This window comes from Micropterus salmoides, unplaced genomic scaffold (genome assembly GCF_014851395.1).
Source record: "Micropterus salmoides isolate LMB-PRFRI ecotype aquatic unplaced genomic scaffold, ASM1485139v1 Ms_hic_scaffold_2, whole genome shotgun sequence".
Taxonomy (NCBI): domain Eukaryota; kingdom Metazoa; phylum Chordata; class Actinopteri; order Centrarchiformes; family Centrarchidae; genus Micropterus; species Micropterus salmoides.
In genome coordinates this window covers 16,511,203-16,521,480 of record NW_024041150.1, presented here as the reverse complement: position 1 = coordinate 16,521,480, position 10,278 = coordinate 16,511,203, and the positions used below count along the sequence as shown (strand labels likewise).

Below are 10,278 nucleotides of genomic sequence, written 5' to 3'. Positions count from 1 at the left end.
TACCTTAAATTGAGCGTCTTACTGTGACTCTACACATCACACCTCTCAGCTTTCTTTTTTCTCTCTTCTCACCTCTCAGCTTTCTGATGTTATGTAAAACCTTTGCATTCTGAAAATGTCTTTGTTCATTGTATTGCATGTACTTTGGGGTGAAGATTATTATGAATGAACATTTTCTGAAATATATCTTATGCTCTGTGAGGCTAAATGTTTGCGTCAACACTCACAGCATTTATGTGGTCAGTTTGAGCAACATGATAAGCAACAAAACAGCCCGCCTCTTTGCATTGAGAGCACACTTCATGGGGAACACTTCATTTACGGACATTGCAGAGCTTCAGTCATACGCACAATGATGAACTTTACCTTGATGACAGCTTTCATTCTCTGCAGCCTCAGTAAGTATTGGCACTGAATTACTCCCAACTTCAAACATATTTACTTATTACTCACCTGATGAGTTTTATTATATTGTTATATTGTTTACTGTCATGTTACTTTATAACTAGAAAGTCTTCTTGTCATCTGCTGTTTGTTTCAGGCTGGATCTCTGTCTCAGTTTCTGAGTCTCAGACTGTGGAGGTCCAGTCTGGTGAAGACGTCACACTGCTGTGCTCCAACATTTCCAAAAATGAAGCTGTAACATTCTGGATCAGACTTGTCCAGAGAACCAGCATCAGCTGTATCTCTGTTATGATCACATCTAAAAGCCAAGCTACATTCTGTGATGGATATCAAGATGGAAGATTTGAAATGAGCTCCAACATCTCTGCTCTCTTTCTCAAAATCAAACAAGTGGGTTATCTGACTCTGGACTGTATTTCTGTGGATTTTATACAGATGGACGTCCAAGTTTCAGTGTAATACATTTAGACATTAAAGGTAAGAGTATTGTAAAGTATTTCTGTCTTTGGATTCCCATTATTCAGTGTGTTTTTCTGCTTATATTGCAAAAAAGATTTTGATAATTGTCTTAAAACAACATCATGTGTGCAACAAAGTGGCTTCAATAATTTATATATAAATCTGCCAAATCAAGACTGAATTTATCTTCATGTCATTAAAAGACAGCGATGAGTCGCATGATGACGTGGACAGCAAGTGTGAAAGTAAGATTGTCTTAAAGATTTCTTTCCTTGTGCTAGTTGTCAATTATTTTCAGGAAAACAGATCAGCTAGATTCCGTTTTCTAACGTTTAGTCTAATTTAATGATCTTTGTTGTAGAAGAGGGAGATGGAATAACCAATCCGATGAGTGTGATCCTGGGCGGTTTGACTGTTTTCTTTGTAACAGTCATCATTGGTCTGGTTGTTAAAGTCAAGAAACTTCAGACAGGTACTTCTGAACTAACTATATATCTTATTTATTGATGACTGTATTTATTTATGTTCTGCATAAATGTATTTCAGTATAATTATGCTGTTTAGGCTTTTAGCAGTTTTTAATCGAAAAGGACTGCCAGTTAACTGACTAGATATATTGTCTCTTTTATTAGCTGTCAATGAAGAACAGATTCCACAACAGCGTAAGGTGAATCAAGTTTTATCATTTACTATATATTATTGTTTTAATATGTTGAATCATGACAATTTGTGATCTCGCTATTTGACGTGTGGAACTGTGTGTCCTCTTTACAGAATCTGGACTCTGATGACCTGAAAGCACTGAGTTTGTTTTCAACAACAATAAGAAACAGGAGGCCTGCATCAGAGAGAGAAGTGCAAACTCATATTGTTTATGGTGCCAGCAGATAGACTCATATTCATCCACTGCTGTTTATGGACGGATGGAAGGAGTGATAACTTTCTTATTGGAAAAGATTACAATTGCTAAAATTACTAAACATGTGATTGTGTTTTTTACTCTCATGACTCTCTCACCCTCTGTCTGCTAATTTTATCTGAACTGGTGACTGTCCATATAGACAATAGATAGATGGATGTCTGCAGCAGTGGAGGAGTGAGAGAGGCGAGCACCATTTGTTTAACAGAAAGAGACAGCAGAGTGTGGTCTGAGCACAGCAGGTGATAATTATGAGGAATCAAATCTCTTAAAGAATCAAGTCTGAAATGAAGCATGAAAATGAAGCAGTGAATGCTGGCTGGCTTTCCTCTGTCAAGTAGACAAAGTGATCAGGTTCTACTTTTCTACAGATGCTTTGGAAACTGGATATTTTCACTGTGATGTCACTGTGTTACAAAAAAGACTAATAAATAATAATAAAAATATTTTAAATGATTGGTAATTGTAGTTATGAATATAAATATTTATGACACAAACATGCCAGTTTTCGCTCTTTGCACTGTGGTGATAAACAGCACGTTGTCTATCAGGTAGGTGTCTGTATGTGCATTTCACACCTCTGACAGATTTGCTGTTTTAACTTAACATGGTGTTTTAGCATTTACTGAAGCAGAGCAACACTTTTACAGTCTCACATGAAACTGTTCACTCTATAGGCTGTACATGTTTAAGATAAGGATTTGTTTAAAGTAGTTAAATAACCACAAGGTAAACACAGAAGGGGTCCCTGACCACAGATGTGTGTATCTCGCGCACATGAGGGGAGGTGTGAAAGAAGGTGTGATAAAGAGGGGAACGTCAGGAGTTTTCTTATTATTTTTTTATGTAAATATACATTTTTAGTTAACTTTAAAACTTGTTTTTTGTAAGGATGTCCCGTTCTGTATATGCATCCCCAGATGATGTGAATATAATTGTTCTGATCAGGAAAGAACGCACTATTAACCTATACGTCACCAGCCATTGTGAAAATGAAAGCAACCTCTTTTACAAAGAAAAACAAAGGTTTTTTTACTCAAAACCCGGGTTTGATGTCTTTTCTGTATTTCGTATGTGATTTTTTTGTGTTATGCATTTAACGTGTATAAGTGAAGAGATGCTCATTGTTTCTTGTTTTGAAATTGAGACCTACAGTATATATCTGGTCTTTATGCATTGGAAATGACAAAAGATTACACAGTCATAGGATTGGATTTGGATTTAGACATATTCCTTGAAAAGAGTTAAACTAAACTTATGTCGACCCAGGGCTGGTCAGCCCAATTACAACAGTCACATTCACGACGGACCACATGTCCTGTAACAGTTTTGCTGAAATATTAATGCCAATAAGATATGTTTGTTTTATTACTACACATAAAACTACTTAAAAACATTCAAAAGAAAAGTGAAGAAAACAAGTCTACGGCTACAGGAAGGAATACTTATATCTTTTTTGTGCACCATTGGAGTGTTTGTGTTGTACCTTATATTTCTCACTCAACTTGTGGTGGTCATCACCAGTGCGACTTCCAGGCATCCAATAACATTGCCATGCTGTCATTCAATGACAAAACAAGCCACTCAACCTGACGTCCTGTCCCCTGAACAGGAAGCATAATCAGATGAAGTAGGGATTGCTCTCTCCAGTAGATGAAGTATGCTGTATTTTCAAACCCCTTCTGGTCCCTGTCACCAGTGATTATCTACTGTTTCCAGTTCAGCAGCTACATAATCTGAAGTCTACAACAATCAAAGCTGTGGGAGCTAGTGAGTGAAGATGATGCCAGACTTTATAGACGTTTTGTTAGAGGTGGTAGATTTACAAACAGGTGCCAAGTTACTCAAAATTCATGAGATTTCTCAGTTACACAGTGGTTCAATTCAAAGGGTAGCTGCTCTCGCTCACACAACTCTGCCCTGCTATCAGCTGTGTTGGGAAAGTTACTCTGGAATTTAAAAAGATACTTTTTACTTATTACTCCTTAAAAAAGTAATAATCTTACTTTAGTTTTTACTGGGTCTAAAACGTAAGAAGTTACATTTCTATAACACTTTTACTACTACACGTGCATTTATAAGAGCAGTATCCAGTAGTACAAAGATTTTGAAGGAGTAATCCATGCATTTATAACATCTTGGCTATACTACTGTAATTCTTAAATGTTCAGTCATTCCTTTATTGGTTGCAGTTAGTTCAGAATGCAGCTGTTAGACTTCTAACTGGAACAAAAAAGTGCATTTTAGCCTCATTCCACTGGCTTCATGTCCGCTTCAAGATTGATTTTAAGATTTTAAATGGTTTGGCATCTTCTTATTAATCAGAACTTTTACATGTTCACACTTCTGTCAAAGCACAGGAAGGAAGCAGAATTAAAATTTTTTACTTCTGAAATAATTTAGACGCTCTGATGGAGCTCAGGATTGATCAGGATGACGGCTGCTTTACTCCAAACAGTGTCACTGTGTGAACCTGGGGCCTCATTTATAAACATGCGTACGCCACTTCCCAAGCAAAGGTTCTGATCTATAAAAAACAAACTTGACGGGAGAGTGTGCGGTCCTCCATGCAAACTCTGAACCATGCATACCCACATAAACTGGAGAAATGAGAAGCATGAAACGTATGAAATGGATACTATAGTGCAAAATAAATCTAAATATTACCTCTGAGTATCAAAGGCCAATAAAACTTAATGTTATTTAATATTATTAGTTCATTTGCCAAACAGATGAAAGCATCTCTGAATAAACAAACACCTGTTTGATTGATTTTAGCAATACGAAACATCATTTAAGATCGTTTGCAAAAAAACATGATACAGGATAATAAACACACATGGAGAATTTTTGCAAAAGAATGCAGTGCAATTTCTTCTCATAAATAAGGTGGACAGGAAGACAACCTCAATAAAACAATTAGATGCCTTTTTTATTGCCTCAGTCAAGCAAATATGAGTGCATAGTTTCATATATTGTCGTCAAATGTTCGTTGCCTTATGGTATTTTAGCCAAATGCCGTGCGCTGTGGATGTGATGCGTTGCTTAAAAAAAAACATGCTATGGAAAAAATATAACACTGTTTACTTTAAGTAAATCTGCTTATGTCACATAAAACAAATCATATTTCTTTTAACTTATCGGCAGCAGAGTGTTTGTGTAGACTAAATAAATGTTAAACACAAGTGGAATGCATTTAGTTTACTCTCTTTTCAACAGGTGAATCCAAATTAGTGTCGTTCAGTGAATGTTTCGTTCATTTGTTTCATTTTATATGACTCCAGTGGAACAAGTAGACTCACTCTGTCAGCAGAATCCGGACCTGATGTGGCCCATTCTGCATCCAGACCTGCCAAACTGCTGCGTTTATATAATGTGTTTATTTCTTTGTTACTCTCTCTGTGCTGGAGTTCCTTTAAGAACTTGAAGGCTTTATCCAGATTATTATTAAATTTGTTGAATTTTAATAAGAGTGTGTTTATTCATATAGTGTGTCAAGCTTTTCACGTCAATATATTCCCCGCAAATCTGATATCTGATGTTAATATGTAGATGTTACTCATGGATAGGGACGTTAGACTACTGTATGATTGAGCACTTTAGAGATATAATGATAGTAATTACAATATATATATACATATATGTGGCTGGTGTAGTGAACAACGATGTGGATTTGTGCATTTTTATATTGAATGAATGTGGAGCTACCCTAAATTCCTTTCTCCTCCCCAGAGAAGATGGGGAGGGGTCAAAGTTGCTTTCTCTAAGTGCTAGCCCGACCATAAAACTGGCACCATTTTTGATTCCGAAGCTGATAACGCGGGGCCTGACTGTTAAACTGACAAAGGGACACGAGCCAGCCATTGGCATCTCCCTGAACAGCCTATCAAAACTTACCCCACCACACACGTTTCCGTGGAAACTGACCTTATTCTTTGTTTTATTACCACATCAAAAGGATACTCCTTGTCTCACCTAAGTGTGACATGTTCCAGACACTGAACTTTGGATGACAAAGGACTGCATTCTCCAAAAGACTCAAAGCATCTAATTAAATTTAATTAAATCTTTAGTTACCTGAATATGTTCGCCTCTATTTGAGTAGTTATGTTAACTGTCGTTGCTATCTGTTGTTGATATTAGTGCTGAAAAGAAGTTACTTGTGCAATGTTTTCATTTTCAGCAAGACACTCCTTCATCCGATGTAATCAATGCTTGTTCATAATACTTTCTTACAAAATCCCTTTAGAAATGATGACAAAGAAATGTTTTACTACACTCTTAATCGCCAGCTTGAATTTAAGGATGAATCAACAAATTCCCCGGTTCCTAAGGAGAGACGATCTTTGATTTAATCCAAGCTTTCCTCATGTAACCTGAGCTCCCCCAAGTGGACGAAATAAGTATTACATGCCCTCGTCAGAAATGCGGTTAAATGTGTAAAAATACTGACCAATAATGTGACAATTTACCAAATGCTTAGAACAGTACAACCGTTCAACCATTGAGGTTCGATTGTGGAAAATATTTGATTATAATACGTGCAAATAGATTTCTTTTCTTTAGACATTAAGTTTGGAAAGGCAGTCCCTTGGGAAACCTGAGACGCCCCCTGGGGAACCACGCCCCAGACAACAAAAGAGCGACACGCGACCTGCTCTTCTACTCTTAGACTCTTCCCTCTTCTCGCTCTTCCACTCTGGCCCCTGGATGCTTCGGCACGCGCGTGGCGTGCCTCGCCAGACAACACGCCCAGACTCAGCCAGCGAAACAAACAGGCCTTTGTTCGCCTGAAGCTACACACCTGAAGTGCCGAGACATCGATCTGCCTTCAGTTTGTTTTATTTTCTTTATTTCTTTTGTTTGTTAAAGTTATGAGTCCGTTAAGTTACACTGGACTAATTCAGGAACGACCAAGTTCCATTTTAAGCCTTTTTCGTCGAGCCAACTTCACCGAGGTCAGACCAAGCCACGTGGTCTCGCCAGCTACAACCAAGAAAACCTGCAAACAGCCGAATTGCCAGACGGAGGAGGCATTTTCAGACACGGAGAACCCCAAAGAATCCCTAGCAAAAAGCCAGGATCGGCAGCTAGCGTGGGACCCGTGCAACAGGCCAAAAGCAGGCTGTCGACAAGCAGTAAGACTTAACACACGTCCTGTGATCAGATGTCCATTTTAACTCCTAAACTATAGCATTAGTTTACTTTCATTAGCTCTTCTATGCCGTATGAGTCAAATGCTTCCCACAATCGAACCTCCAGGCTCATTGTTCAGCAAATGTTTATGTTCCCTGTATCCAACCATCTTTTATCACCTTAGTTAGAGAATAAATTCACTGTAATATAATCAAGAGCTGTGTGTGTTGCCTATTTATAGTTCCTGCCAAGAGAATTGACCCTTTAGATATGAGACTGACTGACTGATTTAAGATAATTGAGCGATTATTAACTAACTGATCACTAGTAATAATTGTATAATTATTCAAAACTACCTAGAGGTCCGGAGACTCTAGGACTATAACAACTCCGGTGGTGCCCTTTACGAGGAAATTCTGATTTTATGAATAATAATTCATAATTGGGTATCAATTCTCATAAATTTATTAAAATGCATAACTAATAAATTTAGGTCCACTACACTGGTCTAGTTTTCACATGAAAGATGTGACACGAAATGACTCAAAAAGATTAGTTCATTTTACTGAATGAGATTCATCCCGTCTGTGTCCCCCTCCACCTCCGTCACTGTTAAGGTTCAGTGTGTAATATTTCTGAGGACGTATTGACAAAAATGCAATTTAATATCCATTACTATGTTTCAATGGTGTATAAAGACCTTACATAATGAACCATTATTTTTTATTACCCTAGAATGAGCCATTTCTATCTACATAACATGAGGCCGTAGTCTGTCGTCATGTTTCTGCAGTAGCCGACAATTGATCACGGTGTTCTTCTTCTGCTTGTATAATTCTGGCAGTGTAGACGCCCGTCACTACAAAAATGCGTCCATAGAAGATACGAGTTTTCACATTTTCGAGTGGCCTTTTATTGTGGCCAGCCTAAGGCACACCTGTGCAATATTTATGCTGTCTGATCAGCATCTTGATATGCCACACCTGTGACGTGGATGGATTATCTCGGTGTGACAGTACAGCTGTAGGAAGTGACGCTGTGAGGTGGGAGTGTCGGCAGGGAGGCTTTAAAGCTCCTTCCTTCCGCATTATCTGCCCCTCTCCTCACCACACTGACATCAGCGTTTGCTGTCGGCAGTATTCACCTCTGCGCCGTTTGCTGTCAGTTCACTGGTAATGAGATTGTCTAAATATGCGTGTTGTTGAAATCTGTGTTGGTGTGCTGTTTAACAGTAAGTTGATTGCTCGCAGGCTCCTCTTCCTGGCTGTCTGTTGCATATTTGCTTGGTTTTTGTCGGCGTCCTCACATGCGTGTGTGGGAGGATTTCCCTTCTCCGGGCCTTACGTCAGTCATCCTCTGCTGCACCGTAGGTTACCGACTGTTGCATGTGGTGTCAGGTGTGGTGATTGCTCTGCAGGAGAGCTAATCTGAGCTCTCCTCTGTGATCAGCTCTTTATTAATTTTTCATTCATGCGTTGCTGTCTTTGCTTTTATTAATAGTAACTTTTGCTTGGTTTGGATTAACAATCTGCTTTGGTTTAACTAATAATTTGTTTGGGGTGAATTTGCTTGGTTTGAAGTTACTTTTAGCTTTGTTTATTTGCCTGAATTAACTTTTGCTTTGATTGAATTAATATTTTTCTTTGTTTGAATTGTTTTGGTTTGGGTGCTCCATGTCAGAAGTGTTTAGGCAAATGGCTGCTTTTTAAGAGATTTTAGAGACATGTTAAAATAAAGAATATTTTTACACGTGAATGAAACACTGTCTCAGTCCCAGAACGTACCTGTGTGCTTTCTACTGAAATGGTGCTGTGTGGTCAACTTTAGATTATACTTCCTGGGGTGAAATTCCATTATAATTTTGTTGACCAATAATGAATACTTTCCAAATTTGCATACATTTTTTTTATATATATTGCTTTGCCACTGTGCACACAAATGTGTAGTTTGTACTTTCACATTCTAAATGCCCAATAAAAACGTTGCACCGTTTTACTACAAGCTGAAATTGTGGCTATCAATACTACTTTGTGTTTCTGTTTTATTTCAAAAAAGTTAAAAAAACACTTTGGTATGTCAGTTCAGATGAGCCAATCTTCCCAAGATGTAACAAAAAGTATGATAACAGTACAGTAAACTAATGTATTACAGGAGGATGAGACATCATGTTACACATTTCTTGATGTGGCTGTTGTTTAATGAACAAGTAACAATAATATTCACAATAACATATGATTTTACTGAATAATTTGGCTGATAAAATTTTGTTGCAAATCCTGTTTGGTTAACTGAAAGTGGACACCCATATCAGCTGATTAAGATAAATAGGAAGAAAGGGGGAGAGAGATGTGATTGGCCCAATCCCAATGTCCACCCTCAGGGCTGTCCCACTGTCAAATGGTCAAGTTCCCAAGGGCTCTCTCACGGATATTTTGAGCCCTTTTTAGACCCTTTTCGTAAGTCTGCATTTCTGGAGAGGGAATTGCCCACAGTTCATAGCGGTATGACGTGAAACACGGGGGATACCAGGGGAAGCCAAGAAGCGAGAGAAATATCACGGCAAATCTGTGTTATAAAAGAAGAAAATTGTAAACAAACAAGCATCAACACCTACGCTGATGTCAACATTGTTAAAAGTTTTCTTAACTTAAGATGGTACATAGAACACATGAAGTCAGAGGAATGCAATCACCTTATTACACACTTAGTTTTTCTTTTTATCTTAGTTTTTGCTTAATGATGCTGTTTGACCAATGATAGTGTATTGATTATTGACAAATATATATTGACATTTACCTCTCCTCCACTCTGTAGGGCAAGAGCCTGCAGGACTTAAAAATCGGGCAAAAACATAAAATAAAAAGTGTGCTACGTGTTTCAGCGTCGTCAAGGTAACGTGATAAAGTGGCAAAGTGCTGTCCCGTTCCTGTTTACAGCATTTTGAGCCCTTGCAGCCTCTTAAACTCAATCACTTTCCAAGTGACGTCATTCACTAACAAGGACCACGCCAATGTTAGATTTTATAGTGGTTTATTATGATAAATAGTTATGGAAGGAGAGAGAAGAGGGATGAAGGGATCGAGAGAAGAGGGATGAAGGGGTCAAGCAGGTTGTTTAGGGTTTGGTGGTCGGAGCGGCTAGGAACCTGAGGGATCGAGATTCAGGGTGGGGGCTCGCCTCGATAAGCAGCTGGGTCTTATGAACCCCGCTGTGGTTCCTGTTATAGAAGAAGACAAATGAATTATGGATTTTAGTGTGCATGTCTTTTATGGTGGGAGGAAGCCGGAGCGCCCAGGGGACAACCACTCAAAGGCGGGGAGAACATGCAAACTCTGTGCAGAGAGGCCTGGGCTGAGCGA

At 38.5% G+C, this 10,278-nt stretch overlaps 1 long non-coding RNA gene across 1 annotated transcript; it reads left to right on the top strand.

Annotated features, from left to right (window-relative positions):
- The first annotated feature begins 259 nt into the window (after nt 1–259).
- LOC119912091 lies at nt 260–1,797 on the top strand. The gene is made up of 6 exons (XR_005446066.1): nt 260–398; nt 542–882; nt 1,068–1,109; nt 1,226–1,336; nt 1,497–1,531; nt 1,639–1,797. It is a non-coding gene; the product is annotated as an uncharacterized LOC119912091 (long non-coding RNA).
- The last annotated feature ends 8,481 nt before the right edge of the window (nt 1,798–10,278 follow it).